Here is an 18,199-nt window from a genome sequence, read left to right as displayed (position 1 = left end):
CTTCTCCTGCTTAACCGTCCAGCGGCTTCCTGCTGCATTTAGAGAAAACTCCAAACTCCTCACCTTTTAGCTCCTGACTGCCTTGCGAGTGACGACATTTCTGGGCCCGAAAATCTATAAGATGTGGACAATAATTACGCCTGGGGACTTCCCTGGCGGTCCAGTGGTTAAGGCTCTGTGCTTCCGCTGCAGGGGGCGTGGGTTCGATCCCTGGCTGGGGAACTATGATCCCACATGCCTCGAGGCGCGGCCAAAAAAAAAAAAAAAAAAAATCCCCACAGTAATTACGCCTGCCCCGCTAGATCGCGGTAAGGGTTCAGGGTGCTTGTTTTTATGGTCAGCAACTCCAATGTCAGCTTCTGTTACTCTTCTTCTTTCCTTCCCACCTTCTCTCCCATCCTCTCTTCCAAAGTTCCCCGTTTTTAAGGCATTGCTAAGACCATCCTCCTTTTTTTAAAAAATTGAAGTGTAGTTGATTTACAATGTCATGCCAATCTCTGCCGTACAGCAGAGTGACTCAGTTATACACATGTAGACATTCTTTTTCATATTCTTTTCCATTATGGTTTATTACAGGATATTGACTAGAGTTCCCTGTGCTATGCATTAGGACCTTGTTGTTTCTCCATTCTAAATGTAATCGTTTGCATCTACCAAGCCCAAGCTCCCATTCCATCCCTCTCCCTCCCCCCTTCCCCCTTGGCAACCACAAGTCTGTCCTCTATGAGTCTGTTTCTGTGTTGTAGACAGGTTCATTTGTGCCATATTTTAGATTCCACATATAAGTGTTATCATATAAGACCATCCTCCTTTTTAGTACCCTGGAGTCATTCTAGTTCTCCTTTCCCCACAGCATCCTGCTCCTCCCCCTTTTCATTTGTCAGATCTTGTGCTGTGAATTCTTTCTCCGAAACGTCGCCGACTGTGGTCCCAGGCCTCGCCGAGGGCCCAGCTGGTACGGGTCAGAGCTGAGCTCTTTCCCAGTGAAACTTCCCAGCTCTGGCCTGAAAAGTTCAGGAAATAGCACGCCCACCACACCCATCCTTTTGTCAAAAAACCTGCCCGCTCCCAGCCCTTGAGAACTTACTGCTCTTTTAGAACCAAGCGCCGCCCTCAGCCTGGCCTTCAGCTCAGCACTGACACTGTCTCCCATTACAGGTTCCAGGCAAAAGGAACGCCCTGTGGTTGTGCAGTCACACCCCGCACTTCTTCCCTCTGTGCCTTCGCCAGCACTCCCCCCGCCCCCGGAAGGCCCGGTGCTTCCTCCTCTCTGTAGCCTGCCCTGGCCTGGTCCACCCCACTTTGGACTCTGAACTACCTACCACTGGTGCTCCATTTCTGTCACTTACGTCACATGCTGCCTTTTTTTGCTTGGTGCTGTAAATGTCAGTACTGCATTCATAACATCACCTCTTCCTAAGGATAGGAACCACATCTCGTTTGATCAGTCATCTACCCTAGCACAAAGCTTTGGTGTCCTGAGCTTATGATCTAAGTCATAGCTACTACTACCTGCCAGGGAGGATGCAACAGCCCTATGAAATAGGTACTGTGATTATCCCCACTGTAGAGATAAGGAAGTTGAGGCTGAGAGAGTCGCAGAACTTGCCCAAGGGCATCATCACGGACTGCGAAGCTGAGCTGCAGGCCCAGGTGAGTCTGACCATAGCGCCTCCTACAGCCGACGCGTGCCAGCCCCCAGGCTAGACATCTTTACATAACCTGCTGTTATCCTCAAAAGACCCCATATGGTGGGGATTATTATCCTCATTTTACACTGGAGAAAACTAAGGCTCACCCTCTATGATAAGAGCACTCAACAAACTGGCAGTAGAAGGGCAGTTCCTCAACCCGATAAAGGCATCTACGAAAACCCCACAGTGAACATATTTAATGGTGAAAGACTGAATACTTTCCATCTGAGAGAGGAACAAGACAAAGATGTCTGCTCTCACTAGGACTGGACAACACTGTCCCAGAGGGTCTAGTCAGGGCACATTGACAAGACATAGAAACTCAAGGCATTCTGACTGGAAAAAAGGAGTAAAACTCTGTGCAGATGACACGATGCTTTATATAGAAAACCCTAAAGGATACACACACACGCACACACACAGGCACACACACATACACATAAGGGCTAGTAAATGAGTTCAGCAAGGTCCTAGGACACAAGGTCAATATACAAAAATCAGCTGCATTTCTGGACACTAGCAATGAACAACCCAAAAATGAAGAAACAAGTCCATGTACAATAGCATCAGAGAGAATAAAATACTTAGGAATAAATTTAATCAGGGAAGTCTAAGACTTTTACACTGAAAATTGTAAAGCATTGTTGACGAGTAGTATTCAGCCATGAAAAGGAATGAAGTGTTGACACAGGCTACTACGTGGATAAACCTCAAAAACCTGGTGCTCTGTGAAAGGAGCCAGACACAAAGGCCGCACATTGCATGAGCCCATGTAAATGAAATATCCAGAATAGGCAAATCCACAGAGACAGAAAGCAGATTGGATTTGGTCGGGAGAGGGAGAGTAGGAGCGTACTTAATGGGTACGGGGTCTCCATTTGGGCTGATGACAGTGTTCTTGGGACTTAATATACGTGGTGGTCGCGTGACATTGTGAATGTACTAAATGCCACTGAATTGTACACTTTAAGATGGTTAATCTCATGTAAATTTCACCTCCTTTTTTTTAATGTTGAAAAAAATTTAAAGAAGACCTAAATAAATGGAAAGACATCCTGTGTTCATGGATTGGAAGACAGTATTGCCAAGATGGTAATACTCCCCAAAGTGACCTACAAGATGCAGTGCAATCCCTGTCAGAACTACAACTATATATTTTTTTTGCAGAAATGAACAAGTTGATCCTAAAATTCATATGGAAATGCAAGGGACCCAGAATAGCCAAAACGATCTTGAAAAAGAAGTACAAAGTTGGAGGGCTCACACTTCCCAATTCAAAAACTTACTACCGAGCTGCAGTAATCAAGACAGTGTGATACTGGCATTAAAACAGACATGTAAATCAATGGAATTCTAGTCTATCAAGAGTCTAGAAATACACCTATAAATCTATTATCAAATGATTTTTGAGAGGGATGCCAAGACACTTGTGGGGAGAGAATAATCTTTTCAGTAAATGATGTTGGGACTTAGAAGAAAACTGGTCTAAATCTTCATGACCTTGGACTGGGCAACAGTTTCTTAGACATGACGTCAAAAGCACAAGCAACCAAAGGAAAAATAGAGTACACTTCATCAAAAATAAAAATGTTTTTATGTCAAAGGACACTATCAAGAAAGTGAAAAGACAACCCACAGAATGGGAAAAATATTTGCAAATCATATATAAGACAAGGGGCTGGTACTCAGAACATATAAAAACTCTTCCAACTCAATAATAAAAACACAAAGCAATTTAAAAATATACAAAGGATTTGAATGGATCTTTATCCAAAGAAAATATACAAGTGGCCAATAATCACAAGAAAACATGCTCAACATCATTAGTCAGTCATTAGGGAGATGCATATTAAAAACCACTGTGAGGGCTTCCCTGGTGGCACAGTGGTTAAGAATCTGCCTGCCAATGCAGGGGACATGGGTTCAAGCCCTGGTCCGGGAAGATCCCACATGCTGCAGAGCAACTGAGCTCGTGCGCCACAACTACTTAGCCTGCGCTCTAGAGCCCTCAAGCCACAACTACTGAGCCCGTGTGCCGCAACTACTGAAGCCCGCGCACCTAGAGTCCATGCTCTGCAACAAGAGAAGCCACCGCAATGAGAAGCCGGCGCACCGCAACGAAGAATAGCCCCCGCTTGCCACAACTAGAGAAAGCCTGTGCGCAGCAACGAAGACCCAACACAGCCAAAAATAAATAAATAAATAAATAAAAATAAATTTATTTAAAAAAAACTTTAAAAATGAGGGAAGACAGTCCTTTATATATACACATAAGTGATAAAGCAATGATTCTCAAGTTGGGGAGATTAGAGAGAAGTGTCAGAATCAATCAAAGTCTTTTTCAAATGATAGGAGTCCTTGACCTTATCTCCATTTGGAGATGACGTGGAGAGCCACGACTAGCAAGTACGTGCCTGTAGCGTCCCTCAGAAGTGGAGGGGCAGAGGCGGAAAGTTGAGATACAAGATGTGGAAATAATCAGGATCACTTCATATGAATGTGTTAATATATATATTTTGTGGGTTTTTAAAGAAATTTTCATTGAAATATAGTTGATTTATGATGTGTTAGTTTCAGGTGTACAGCAAAGTGGTTCAGTTATACACATATACATATATATGTATCTATTCTTTTTTTAGATTCTTTTCCATTATAGGTTATTACAAGATATTGAGTATAGTTCCCTGTGCTATACAATAGGTTCTTGTTGGTTAACTATTTTATATATAGTAGTGTGTATATTTTAATCCCAAACTCCTAATTTATCCTTCCCTCCCCTTCCCCTTTGGTAACTATAAGTTTGTTTTCTATGTCTGTGGGTCTGTTTCTATATATATTTTGGGGGAAAAAAGAGGTGGTTTTGGGAGAAAAGAAAATCTTCTCCTAAATAGAGTTGAGAGGTGAAAATGGAGTGAACTTGAATACAGAGGGCACAAGTCACTGTGGGATGCTAGTTGGATCTGTCCTTCTAAAGCAGAGCCTCGGGGCCTTCCCTGGTGGCGCAGTGGTTAAGACTCCAAGCTTCCAATGCAGGGGGCCCAGGTTCAATCCCTGGTCAGGGAACTAGATCCCACATGCATGCTGCAACTAAAAGTTCGAATGTCCCAACTAAGGAGCCCACGTGCTGCAACTAAGGAGCCCATGAGCCGCAACTAAGGAGCCCGCCTGCTGCAACTAAGACCCAGAGCAACCAAATAAATAAATATTAAAAAAAAAAAGAAAAAGAAAAAGCAGAGCCTCCCATGGACCTCTGACAAAGGGCCTCAGAAGCTTTTTGGCAATAGAGCAAAATGTTTCAGCTCTCTGGTTTCTGTAGTGGGAGAAACCTCGGTTCTGATCTCAGCTTAGCTGCTTATTAAGCTTAGGGAGTAGCACCACCAACTAAAGAACTACTTAAATCTCTGAATCATGATTTTCTCATGTATAAAATGTTGATGACAATACTAAAATTGTTCCAAGGATTGAATGTGATAATGTGTGTAAAACACTAGGCAGTCAATAAATGATAGTTTTTATCATTGCCTATTAAAAAAAAAGTTTAAAAATTAAAAAAATTAAAAAATTAAAAAAAGAAAAAACCACTGTGAGATGCCACTTCACACCTACCAAGCTGGTGATAATAAAAACAAAACAAATGGAAGGTAAGAAGTGTTGTGAAGGATGTGGCGGGCGATATTGGAATGCTTGCACAAGGCTGGTTGGAATGTTAAAATGGTGTGGGCTCTGTGGGGGAGTTTGGTAGTTCCTCCAGAAGTTAAAGATAGAGTTACTATGTGGCTCAGCAATTCCATTCCTAAGCACATGTTCCAAAGAAGTAGCTGTGTGCAAATATTCATAGCAGCACTATTCATAATAGCCAAATGCGGAAACAACCCACATGCCCTTGAACTGATGAATGGATAAATGAAAGGTGGCATATCCATGCAGTGGAATATTATTCAGTCATAAAAATGGATAAAGTACCAACACAGGCTACAACATGGATGAATCTTGAAAACATTATGCTCAGTAAAAGAAGCCAGACTAAAAAGGCCACATATTGTATTATTCCATTTCTATGAAGTGTCCAGAATAAGCAAATCCATGGACAGAAAGTAGGTTAGTGGTCACCAGGGGCTGAAGGGAGAATGGGGAGTGACTGCTACAGGGTACAAGTTTTCTTTTGGGGGTGATGAAAATGTTCTGGAAATAGATTGTGGTGATGGTTGCACAACTCTGTGAATATACTTACATACAGACACACACACAGCTAAATTGCATACTTTAGAGAGATGAAGTAGTTTATCTAAAGTTACATCTGGTCCTAAATAGAGGACGAGAAACTGGAACCCAAGAATATCTGCTTTTACACCAATGCTGTTGGGGAAAGAATGTTTCCAGGGCCCTTGAATAAGTAAATTAATATAGTTGGGATCTCACAAAGCCTCAGAAGTATCATTTTGAATATTCCTTCTCATTATAAAATACTGTAGTTGTGGATAGTCCATAGAAGGGCTGAGAGAAGTAATATTGGTTATACTGAAAAATCGGTTACACTATGCAAGGAATAATCCGCCCTGATGCTCTGCTTTGGTTGTGCCATTCAGCTGGGAGTCTGAAGAGCAGATGAAGGGCTGTGAACAGGGAACTCGAGTCTAATTTCAGAGATCAGTGAGAAGAAATGACGAACTGTGCAAGCCCACTACTGTGGTGAACAGCCTTGGGACAGCCAAAGAATTTTACCTTTACCCATATATGTAAAACCCTTCAAACCTCTCCATTTTTCATCCTCTTTTCTCTGACAGCTATTTCTTTCAAAATTTAAAGTGTGTTTATTTTACTGATTTCTAAAATAATACATACTAATTTTAGAAAATGTGGAAAGTATATAAAAATATAAAGAAAATTATCCTCATCCCCAAAGACACTTTTTTCCAGCCTTGCTTTCTGTCCCTATACTATATAGGTATATACACACATTTTTAAACTCAATGAGAATGATGGTAGATACAGTTTTGTATCCTGCTTCTATAAACATCACATTTGGAGCATTTTACCGTACCATTAAGTATTCTTCAAGGAAATGATTTTGAATAGCCACATAATACCACCTTATAGAGACACAATAGGTTTTTTTGGGTTTTTTGTTTTTTTGCTATTTCCTTGTTTTTAGTCATTTGGGTCACATAGCAGCCATGAAAATGTGCCTCTCAGGTCTCCTACTTTGAGCAGCTAGTGGACTGGGGGGTCCCAGCTGCTGTGCTCTGAAGCCCAGCGGCCCATCACGCAGGGGCCTCGTCCCCCACAGGCCCCCCCCAGCCAATGACAGGGTGGCAGGGACACCGAGGCTGCCTCACTCCTGGGAGGCACGAGGTCCCTCTGACAATTGACTTGGAGGACCTCCTGACAGCCTTGCTGATCTCTCTCAGCAAAGCACCTCAGCGTGAGATGCTGCCCCCTGCCCTCCTGCCTTCTCTGTTCCCTTCAGCGCAGGCCAGACCTGCCTCTTCCTCCTCCACTTCCCCTTGTCCGCGGATAAACCTTTCTTCGCGGCGAATCCCGTCTCCGGATCCGCGCCTCGGGTGGCCTCGACTAACACAGGTTGCTTCCACTCTTGTTCCCTTGTTTGTTTTCTCATTAGTGCTGTTATGAACACGTCAGTGTGTATATCCTGTCCCAGTTACGATCATCTCCTCAGGAAATTCCGTGAGCAGAGAATACCCGGGGAGGGTTCCCCAGTGAGGGATAGCATCCTTTTATCAGACGGGCGCCTGTGTCCAGAAGTGGGTGAGTAGGCCTTTCACAGCCTCATCATCAAGCCCGAGCTCTTGTGAAACCTCTGCTGATTGGATGGGCGGGAAAGAGAGCCTTCTGTTTATTTGCCTTTCTCGGTTAGTCAGTGAGGTTCAGCCGAGTTTCACATTTACGGGCTGTTTGATTTCTTGTTTTCACATTTACGCATTTCTTTCTCTTCTCTCCCCTCTCCTCCTCCTCTCTTCTCTCTCTCGTTATCTATTGCCTTTTCTATTTCCTTTTGATTTTTCCTCTCATGTTTTAAATCTCCAGAATAAGAATATGACATTGCTTAAAAGTGTTTTTCTTACAGCTTTATGTTCCTGACTCTTCCTTTATAAATTGAGCAAGTTTTAGCTCTTAAGTTTGAGCTCAGTCTCAAAAAGTTCCCCCTGAAAAAAGTAAGTCCTATTATCATATTAGTGTTTTCTTCTCTGTGACCCTTGATTACTTGTTTTCCTCTTCTCTGTGAGCCAGCGGCACTTGATTTTCTTTTTTACTTTTTAAATTTTTGGCTGCGTTGAGTCTTCATTGCTGCACGCGGGCTTTCTCTAGTTGCGACGAGCGGGGGCTACTCTTCGTTGCGGTGTGTGGGCTTCTCATTGCGGTGGCTTCTCTTGTTGTGGAGCACGGGCTCTAGGCGCGAGGTCTTCAGTAGTTGCAGCATGTGGGCTTAGTAGTTGTGGCACTTGGGCCCTAGAGTGCGTGGGCTCAGTAGTTGTGGCTTGCGGGCTCTAGAGCGCAGGCTCAGTAGTTGTGGCCCACGGGCTTAGTTGCTCCGTGGCATGTGGGATCTTCCTGGACCAGGGATTGAACCCTTGTCCACTGCATTGGCAGGTGGATTCTTAACCACTGCACCACCAGGGAAGTCCCCTGGATTTTTTAAAAAAATGTTTTATTTTGAAATAAATTTAGAAATACAGCAAAGTTATAGATAGTACAGAGTTCCCATACACCCTTCTTCAGTTTCTCCTAAATGTGAACGTCTTACATAACCCAGCCACATCTATCAAAACTAAGAAATTAACACTAATACAGGCTTAATTTGGGTTTCCACCAGTTTTTTCGCTAATATCTTTTTCAAATCCCCTCCAAGATTGCATCCAATGATCATGTCCCCTTGGTCTCCACTCTGTGATAATTTCTCAGTCTTCCCTTGACTTTCCTAACCCTGACACTTGAAGAGGACTGGTCAAGGATTCTGCAGATTATCCCACAATTTGGGTGTGTCTGATATTTTCTCAGGAGGACGCTGGGCTTGTGGATTTGGGGGAAGAGTCCCACAGAGGTGAGGGGGTGCCGTTCCCATCACAACACTTTGGAAAGAGCACCCGACACCCTGACTGGAGGTGTTTATGTCACTGCAGGTGGTGTTGACTTTGCCCCCTTGCTCAGGGAGGTGTTAGCCGTGTCTCCACCGTTGAGTTGCTGTCTTTCGCTTCCCTACTCTGTGCTTTAGAAGCAAGTCACCGTCCAGCCTACTGTCAAGAGGAGTGGTGTCCAGCTGCACCTCCTGGAGGGGGAATATCAAAGAATTCGTGGACACAAGGTAAAACCACCACAATAATTAGTAAATATCGGGAGGCAGATGCTGGGAGGCTATGCAAATTTCCTGTTTCTCCTCCATTTTCCCCATTAATTTCAGCTTTCATCTGTGGGTCTTGTCTGCAGCAATTACTGCTGTGGTGCTTCATGGTGATTTTCTTCATTTCTATGTTTATTAACTAGAATTCTGTAAGGAACATTTTTTCCTTTTCCTCTATTTATTTACTTATATCACTACAGAGTAGTAGATGTTAGTTTTATTCTTTGGGAGGACATATGGTCATCTTTCTGCCTTATTTCCCTGTTTTGGATAATTTTCCTAATAATAGTAAAGGTGTTCCAATATAGGACGGTCAAAAAGAACGATAGATGTCCAACCAACCACAGTGGATGTTTGTGGAAGGATTGACCAAAACATTGTCATTGGGGGCTGGGATATTCGGGGGCTTTACAAGCCTGGTGTGGGTCTGGAGTAGAAATACCCACAAGAGGGACTTCCCTGGCGGTCCAGTAGTTAGGACTTGGTGCTTTCACTGCCGTGGCCCGGGTTCAATCCTTGGTCAGTGTACTAAGATCCTGCAAGCTGTGTGGCGTGGCCGAAAAAGAAAAAGAAAAAAGAAATACCCAGAAAAGTAAGAATGAGAAGAAACCAAGGCTGGACTGCGTATCTCGGAGTCCTAACCTCGTGCCCCTTATACAAGCACTTGGGCAAATCATACTGTCTCTCTGGGCTTCAGTTTCCTCCCAGTTAAGGTGAAGATGAAGGTGCTGGGCAACTCAGGATCAGTGGTTCTCAGGCTGGAGCATGCATGTGAATCACCTGGCGGTTTCGTTCACGTGCAGGTTGCCGGCTGCACCCCCAAAGTGTTGGATGCGGTAGGTCTGGGGTGGGGCCCAAGGATTTGCATCTCTAACATGTTGCCAGCTGATGCTGGTGCTGTTGACCCAGAGAGGACACTTGGAGAACCGTTGGTCCAGATGATCTCTCAGAACCGTTTACAGCCGTGGACTCATCTCTTCAAATGATTCAATCCTTGGCCCTGGCTATGAAGTTACTGGTGAAATGATGGAACAGACCTTTGCAGGAGCAGAGGCACCGGAAATCCAGTGGGGTACCAGGCAGTAGACACGTGAATGATTGCTCTGTGCCAGGCATGGTTATTAAGTGCCTCAAAGACCTAGTTGCTGCCCAGGGAGGGACAAAGTTTGTCAGAGTGGTGAAGAGTAGGCTTGAATCTGGGTCCCGCCACTTAACAGCCATGTGGCCTTGGACAAGTGACAGAAATGACTTCTTGCCTCAGTTTCCCCACCTATAAAAAGAGGACAAGAGTGGAATTTACAAGGCCTGGCAAGAAAATGCCCGATGAAAGGTTATTGCTGCTAGAATTAATATCCTTTGCGCTAAGCCTGTCCGATGAGGAGAAATAGCAGTGACAGAGAGTAGGTGTTTCCACAACATGCCCCGAGCCCCTCAGCCAAGCACGGCCCTGCCTGGGGTCCCAGTCACCAGCTTTCACCCCCAAACAAAACGCCAAACAGAGTATGAGAAAAATTCAATATCATTTATTAAATAGTTTCCAAGGGCTCCTCCAAGGAGCATTAACAATCTCAATATGATAAATATCAGTAAATTAACATAGCTGCCCTCCTGCCCTTCTGCCCTCCCAAGAGTATAATAAGATTTAAGTCTTCAGAAGAAAAACATTCCATAAATAACAATGACATAACTTGGAATCTTTTTCAAGGTAGCTCATACATTTATATCTCAGTCCTCCCAGGACTGGCAATTTTGAGGCTTCATTGAGATTATAATTAGAATAATTTACTTAATAACTCACAGCAGAATTCTCACACTTAGCTGTCACTCTTTTTTTTTTTTTTTTAAGGCTTCATGCATTTCTGCCATTCCAAAAGGACCAGGTTCAACCAGATGGCTTTAAATGACCTACTGGGCTCCAGCGTTCAATGATTTAAACAGATTTCAGACACTCTGAAAACTTTTTAAAATAGACACGATGAAGCTTTTTTACATTTAAAGCTCTCTGTAGGCACAGAAACTTTTGTTTCTGGTTCATGTCGAAATTCGAGTTTACTGAGATGGTCTGTGACGGCAACAACTTGAGTTTCGTTATGGAAAGATGGTTTGATCGCTCTGCAGTAAGGCAAGTGTCTGAGCAGTCCTCGCTGTATGGCAGCTGGGGGTTCAGAGCGAAATACGACATCTGGTACTGGCTGCGTTCCGGCACTCCTCTCTCTTCCTGCTGCTGTGTAACAAGGAGGGGAAGTGGGTGAGCGTTAGTTTTGCAAAACAGCCAGATATCCCGGCGACTAAGGTCTGGATGCCTCCTCTGTGAAGGGCCTGGCCAGTGCTTTCCCCTCACCAGCTCATCTGGTCGGTGCTGCACCCCTGCGAGGCTGTGACCGTCACTATCCCCATCCCCAGAAGGGGTTGAAGCTCGGTTGGTTTGTGAAGCTGGTGCAAGGTCAGGTGGCACAGGAAGACTCCACCCCACGTTAGGCAGCACTTCCAACGCCTGTGCTAATAACCGCTGCCCCCCCACCTCCTCTGCCCCATGTGGCCAAGCACTGCACGGCCTTCTGCCGCAGTCTCAGAGAGGTGGCGAAGAGGCAGGCGTCTGGGTTTCCATGCTGCTCCTTGCTCTCTGTGACTCTGTGTTAAAGTCATTATATCCCCCGCTCACAGAGGGGGATTCATGCTTCTCCGGAAAGGCCTCCAAGATGCCAGGGAGGGTTTATCCAAACACACTACGGACTCCAGAACGCACCCTCTCCCGTCCCTCTTCCTAAGGGCTAGAAGCGTCTCATCAGCCTGATCTGCCTGGTCACCTGAGCTAACAACCTCCGCCTTTGTGTCTGTAGAAGCCAAGGCTAAGGTTTAAATGCCAGAATGGAAGGGAAGAGCAAGACCAATTTCACGAAACATTTCCGCATGTTGTTACCTGTTTGTCTACTCAAAGCTGCCTAAGAGCTTCGGTCTTGACCACAAGCCTGAGAAACTGAAAGAATATTTATATGTATTCAGCCTCATATTTTCCCAACCATGGGTCAGGTTCAGCAGAGCCTCTGCTAGAAGCCGACTGCGCCCTAATTAAATAAAGTAGCACGCACATAGACACCTAATTTGTTAACTGCCCTGATGTGCTGTAAGAGACACTCTTTGTAACCCACACAAGCATTTTAACATCCTGCATTCGCTGGGCTATCGTTTACAGCTTAGGCTGGCATTGGCTGCTCCTTGGGGGGCTGCTGAAGGGGTGGGCAAGATGGCCCATCTCTAGGGATGTACTATGGGAGGGAAAATCATTTACTATTACTGCAAACTGAATATGTTCGGGATGAACAGCCTACTAAAGCAGCAGTGCATGAGAAATTGCTGCGTTTGGGGCTGTCCGGGCTAATCTCTGCCTCTGACCTCACACCCTCACACAAATTCCATCCTAGCCTGTCTAGCTGTTCCCAATCCTTCCTGGTGTATCCACAGCCCTAGCTTCTGGTCTGAAAAGAGTAGGCTTCTTCTGGGGGCAATGGAAGGCATTTTAAAGAAATGGCTTGGAAAAGAAATCTCGAGGGCACTTACGTAGTCATTCAAGAGTTTCTCAAACGAGGACCGTAATTCCTTGATTATAGCTTGTTGTTTATCTGGTCCTAGCATATAGGGTGCCGTATGGAAGGACAGCAAGGCTCCGAACAGCAGAGCAGGAACAGGGCAAACCTGGCAGATCCTGGAGAAAGAGGCTGATGCCGGGAGGAGCGGAGGCCGCACACCCCAGCCCGCCCCCTGGCTTCAACCGCTCAGGCCGTTGTCGAGCAGTGGCTGAGCCCCTCCAGCCTTCCTCTCTGTCTGGTGAGACCCGACTGTGCGCCGTGGCCGCGGCACCCCGTGGTACCTGCGTGGGAGACCATGGCGGGAGAGCGAGGCTGCTTCAGCAACAGCTCCTGGAGCCAGATGTGCTCGCCGTGGTCTTCAGGAGCTATATAAAGGGCCAATGGCGAGGAAGAGGGGCAATCACTCTCCCACCCATGGCAAAATCATTACTCAGCTTTTTCCCAGAAAACACTTTCAAAAGTCTGCCACCCAAGGCTGGGTGAAAGCAGGGCTGGAAGGAAATGCTGAGGTTACCCTCAAGGTGGGCAGACGCCTGATTCAGTACAGATACACACAGGCACACACAGGAAGGCGTACACGTCTTTGCCATTTCTTCTTGGAAGGAGCTTGTTGATTTGACTAGAAGAAATTTCGAAGTCCCGGGGTTGACAGGCACAACCCCCAAGGAACATGTGACTAACCAGAGTTGAGGGTCAGTGCCCCACAGGGAATTTCTGGGGAGGGTCATGGTGAGCACGTGTAGGCGTAAGGCTGGCATGAAGTTTGTAAAATGTGTTATCTCTGGAAATTTCTGAAGCGTGCCCGTGCCAGAACATGGGGAAGGCCCTGATAACCACCGTGAAGGTGGTGAGTCAAAGCCTTCATCTCCACTCTGCTTGGCCTTGAATATCATTGGATTCTCCATGGTGTCTTTGCAACCGTAGGCCTAGAACCAGAATCCACGCTCCAGAGTTATTTGTTGAAATCACTTATTCGTATTTTGAGTGCCAACTTTGACCAGATACTCTTCTCGGGTCTCAGAAATGACGGCAAAAAAGTTAGACAAGGTCTTTGCCTTCAGGGAGCTGGTGTTCTAGTGGGCAAGGAGCATACAACAAACACCATTAATAAACAGGAACCTATCAGGTAATGAAAAGAGCTATACAAATATCTCAAGGGATGAGATAGAGAGTGATGGGTGACGTACTCTAAGTCAGGGGATCAGGAAAAGTCTCTCAGATGAGATGCCATTGCAGCTGAGACCTGAAAGATGAGAAGGAGCCTGCTGTGGGAAGATCTGGGGAAAGAGTGTTCCACGCAGGGGAGACCCTAGTGCAGAAATGAGCTTGACGTGGCTGAGAGTGGGAAGCAGGTCATGGTAGCTGGAGTGAAGCGAGAGAAGGAGAGGGTGGTGGAGAGCTGGGCAGAGGCCGGGTCACAGAGGGCTTTAAAGAACTTGGGTTTAATTCCAAGTGTGATAAGGCACCACTGCATGGCTGTAGGTGGGAAAATATAGGCTCTGGTGTACTTTAAAGGGTGAGAAAGATATAGGCTGCTGAGCGGAGAATGGACTGTGTGATCCAAGATGGAAGCAGAGGAACCACTTAGAAGGTTATGAAGCAGTCTAGGAGAGAGATGATGGTGGCTTGGATTAGGGTGGAGTGGATGAAGACGGAGTCTACAGAACTGGCTGGTGGACTGGTGTGGAGATGAACTGAAGAGAGGAATCAAGGATGACTCCTGGGATTTTGATAAAGCAGTTGAGTGGTTAATGCGCCATGGGGGAAAAGTCTGGAGATGAGAAATCAAGAGTCCTGTTTGGAATGAGTTAAGTTCGAGATGCCCACTGGGCCTCTATTTAATGTCAAGTCAGCCATTGGATAAAAGTCAAGAGCTCAGAGATGAGGTCGGACCTGGGTGGGTCATAGAACCCAGTGCACAACAGAAGAGACAGCCAGCAACCCCCTTCCACCCTTAACCCAAGTCCCCCTCTAGTCATTGCTGTCTCTTTCCTCTTCTTATCCAAGCTTCTTGACAGAGAGATCTAGACTCATTTTTACCTCACTTCCCAAACTGCCACAATATGGTTTTCACCCCAATAATTTATTCAAAACCCTCTAGAAAAGTCCACAGTAGGTAACATTTTGGCCCCATGACTTTCACCCTCTGGTGTTTACTCCCACAATTATGTTACATTACACGGCAGAGGGGACTTTGCAGATGTAACTCAGGTTACTAATCAGTTGACCTTAAGATAGGTTGATTACCAGGTGGGTCCAATGTTGTCACATGAGCCTTAAAAACAAAGAGGAAGGAAGAAGAAGAAGTGAGAGAGACTCAAAGCATGAGAAAGACTCAACTGCCATTGCTGGCTTGAAGATGGAGGGGGCCAGGTGGAAAGCAGGAGAAGAAAATGAATTTGGCCAACAACCAGTGAGTTTGGAAGAGGTCCCTGGGTCCCAGGTGAGAACTGCAGCCCCAGCTGATACCTTGACTTTAGCCTGGTAAGACCCCAAGGAGAGAATAGAATCTAGTTACACCATGCTGGACTCCTGACCTACAGAAACTGTAAGACGGTAACTTTGTGGTCTTAAACTGCTAAATTTATGGTATTTGTGAGAACCAGTATAGTCTCTAGTGACCTCATGTTGTCAATGTCACTGGGTTCTTTTCAGCCTCCGTTTGACTTAATCCCTTCATGGTATGCAATAATGCCAACTACTCCCTCCTTGAAAACTTTTTTTCCCCTCTCCTTTCATGACAACGTTATCCTGATATATATATATTTTTAATATTCATTTATTTATTTGGCTGCACCAGGTATTTAGTTGTGGCGTGCGGGATCTTTTAGTTGCGGCATGTGGGATCTAGTTCCCTGACCAGGGATCGAACCCGGGCCCCCTGCATTGGGAGCAGGGAGTCTTAACCGCTGGACCACCAGGGAAGTCCCCTCCTGATATGTGTTGGATATCAGCCTCAGACAGTGCCTTCTGAGGCTGAATCATCTTCCTGCTTGGCCCTTTAATGGACATGCCTCCAGGGGCCCCATGCTTGGTCTGTTCCTCACACTTTAATGTCTCTCTCTTTCAGATCTAAATGTCCAACTGCCCAATGGACATCACCTGGACCTCACACTCGACATAGCCAAAGACCAGGATCTGAACCAGGGTAATAGTGAGAGTGGAGATGAAGATGTGTGGATGGATTGCTGAAATCTGTAAGAGGTAGAATCCAGTGTTTAGGAGGTGATTGGTTGGATCTAGGGATGATGGAAAGGGAGGAATTGAGGACGACTACCAGGTCTCTTGTTTGGGCAACTAAATAGATGGTGTTGCTCAAAACTGAGAGAGGATTACAGGGCTCGGGTGCTGTGAAGAATTCAGTTATTGACATGGGGAGGTGGAAGTGTTATGGAACCCTCAGGTGAAGATGTACAGCAGGCCACTGGACATTTGGAAATGGAGCTTGAAGGAAGGAACCAGAGACATACATTTGGGTGCCACCTGTATATTGTGTTGATAAAACTATAAGCCTACAAGAGAGGACCAGTGTGAGTTGTGTAAGTCAAGTGTGGAGCCCTAGGGCACACCTCCATTAACGGAACAGGTACAGGAATAGGATTTAGTCTAAAACACCGAGAAGACGTCCTCAAGAGGGAAAGAAATGTGCTAGAAAAACATGTGGTCATGGAACAAGATAAGAAGTGGTTTTCAAGAAGGAGGAAATGATTGGCACCATCAAAAGCTGCGGAGAGGTCAAATAAGATAAAGGCTGAAGAGATACACTAGGTGTGAGAATATGAGGTCACTGGGAACTTTGCTAGGGGAGTTTGAATAAATTGTTGGGGGGGCAGAAGCCATATTGTGGTGGTTTTGGAATTGAGGAAAAAGTAAAACCACTCAGTTGTGTTACCAAAACCCCAGGAGTCCTCCCTGGTTCATCTCTTTGATGTGTTTATATCACTGTAGATTCTTGGATATTTGTTTTATTCTTTAGAAGGACGTGTGGCTCCCTTTTTGTCTTATTTCCCAGTTTTGGAAAATTTTTCTAATAGCAGTAAAGGTGTTCTAATATAGGACAGTCAAAAAGAATGACAGATATCCACAAGAGTGGGTGTTTTTGGAAGGATCACAATCAATAAATTGAACTTCCTCAAAATTAAAAAAATTTTTTCTCTTCTAAACACCCTGTTAAGAGGATGAAAAGACAAGCCTAGACTAGGAGAAAAATGTTTACCAAACGCAAATCTGACAAAGGAGTTGTGAGCAGAATGTATAAAGAATGCTCAAAACTCAATTTTATGGATTAGGCAGTGGTTTCTTCTTACTATTTTTAAAAATATTTATTTATTTATTTATTTGGCTGCACTGGGTCTTAGTTGCGGCGTGCAATCTTCAGTGCAGCGTGCGGGATCTAGTTCCCTGACCAGGGATCGAACCCGGGCCCCCTGCATTGGGAGCGCAAAGTCTTCGCCACTGGACTACCAGGGAAGTTCCTAGGCAGTTGTTTCTTAAAATGACACAAAAAGCACAAGCAACCAAGAAAAAACATAAATTATATCTCATCAAAATTAAACACTTTTGTTTGTCAAGGGACACTACCAAGAAAGTGAAAGACAAGCCACAGAATGGGAGAAAATCATGTACAAGACAGGGGGCTAGTATCCAGAATATATAAAAACTCTTACAACTCAACTGTAAAAAGACAACCCAATTTAAAAATGACCAAAGTATTTGAATAGACATTTCTCCAGAGAAGATATACAAATGGCCAATAAGCACATGAAAAGATGTTCAACATCATTAGTCAGGCATTAGGTAACTGCAGATAAAAACCACAATGACAGGCTTCCCTGGTGGCGCAGTGGTTGAGAATCTGCTTGCCAATGCAGGGGACACGGGTTTGAGCCCTGGTCTGGGAAGATCCCACATGCCGCGGAGCAACTAGGCCCGTGAGCCACAATTACTGAGCCTGCGCGTCTGGAGCCTCTGCTCCGCAACAAGAGAGGCCGCGATAGTGAGAGGCCCGCGCACTGTGATGAAGAGTGGCCTAGAGAAAGCCCTCGCACAGAAACGAAGACCCAACACAGCCATAAATAAATAAATAAATAAAATTAAAAAAACAAAACAAAACACAATGAGCTACCACTTCACACCTATTGAGGTGGCTATAGTTTTTGTAAATGTAAAATAATCAGTGTTGGTGAGGATATGAAAAAACTGGAACCCCCGTATATTGCTGGTAGAAATGTAAAATGGTGAGGCTTCTGTGTAAAACAGTTTGGCAGTTCCTCAAAATGTTAAACATAGGACTTCCCTGGTGGTGCAGTGGTTAAGAATCCGCCTGCCAATGCAGGGGACACGGGTTCGAGCCCTGGTCCGAGAAGACCCCACATGCTGCGGAGCAACTAAGCCCGTGCGCCACAACTACTGAGCCTGCGCTCTAGAGCCCCCGAGCCACAACTATTGAGCCCGCGTAGCATAACTACTGAAGCCTGCGCGCCTAGAGCCCATGCTCCGCAACAAGAGAAGCCACCGGAGAAGCCTGAGCACCGCGACGAAGAGTAGCCTCTGCTCGCAAC

The sequence above is a fragment of the Balaenoptera ricei genome, chromosome 14 (genome assembly GCF_028023285.1).
Source record: "Balaenoptera ricei isolate mBalRic1 chromosome 14, mBalRic1.hap2, whole genome shotgun sequence".
Lineage (NCBI taxonomy): Eukaryota > Metazoa > Chordata > Mammalia > Artiodactyla > Balaenopteridae > Balaenoptera > Balaenoptera ricei.
This window is presented reverse-complemented; position numbering follows the sequence as displayed.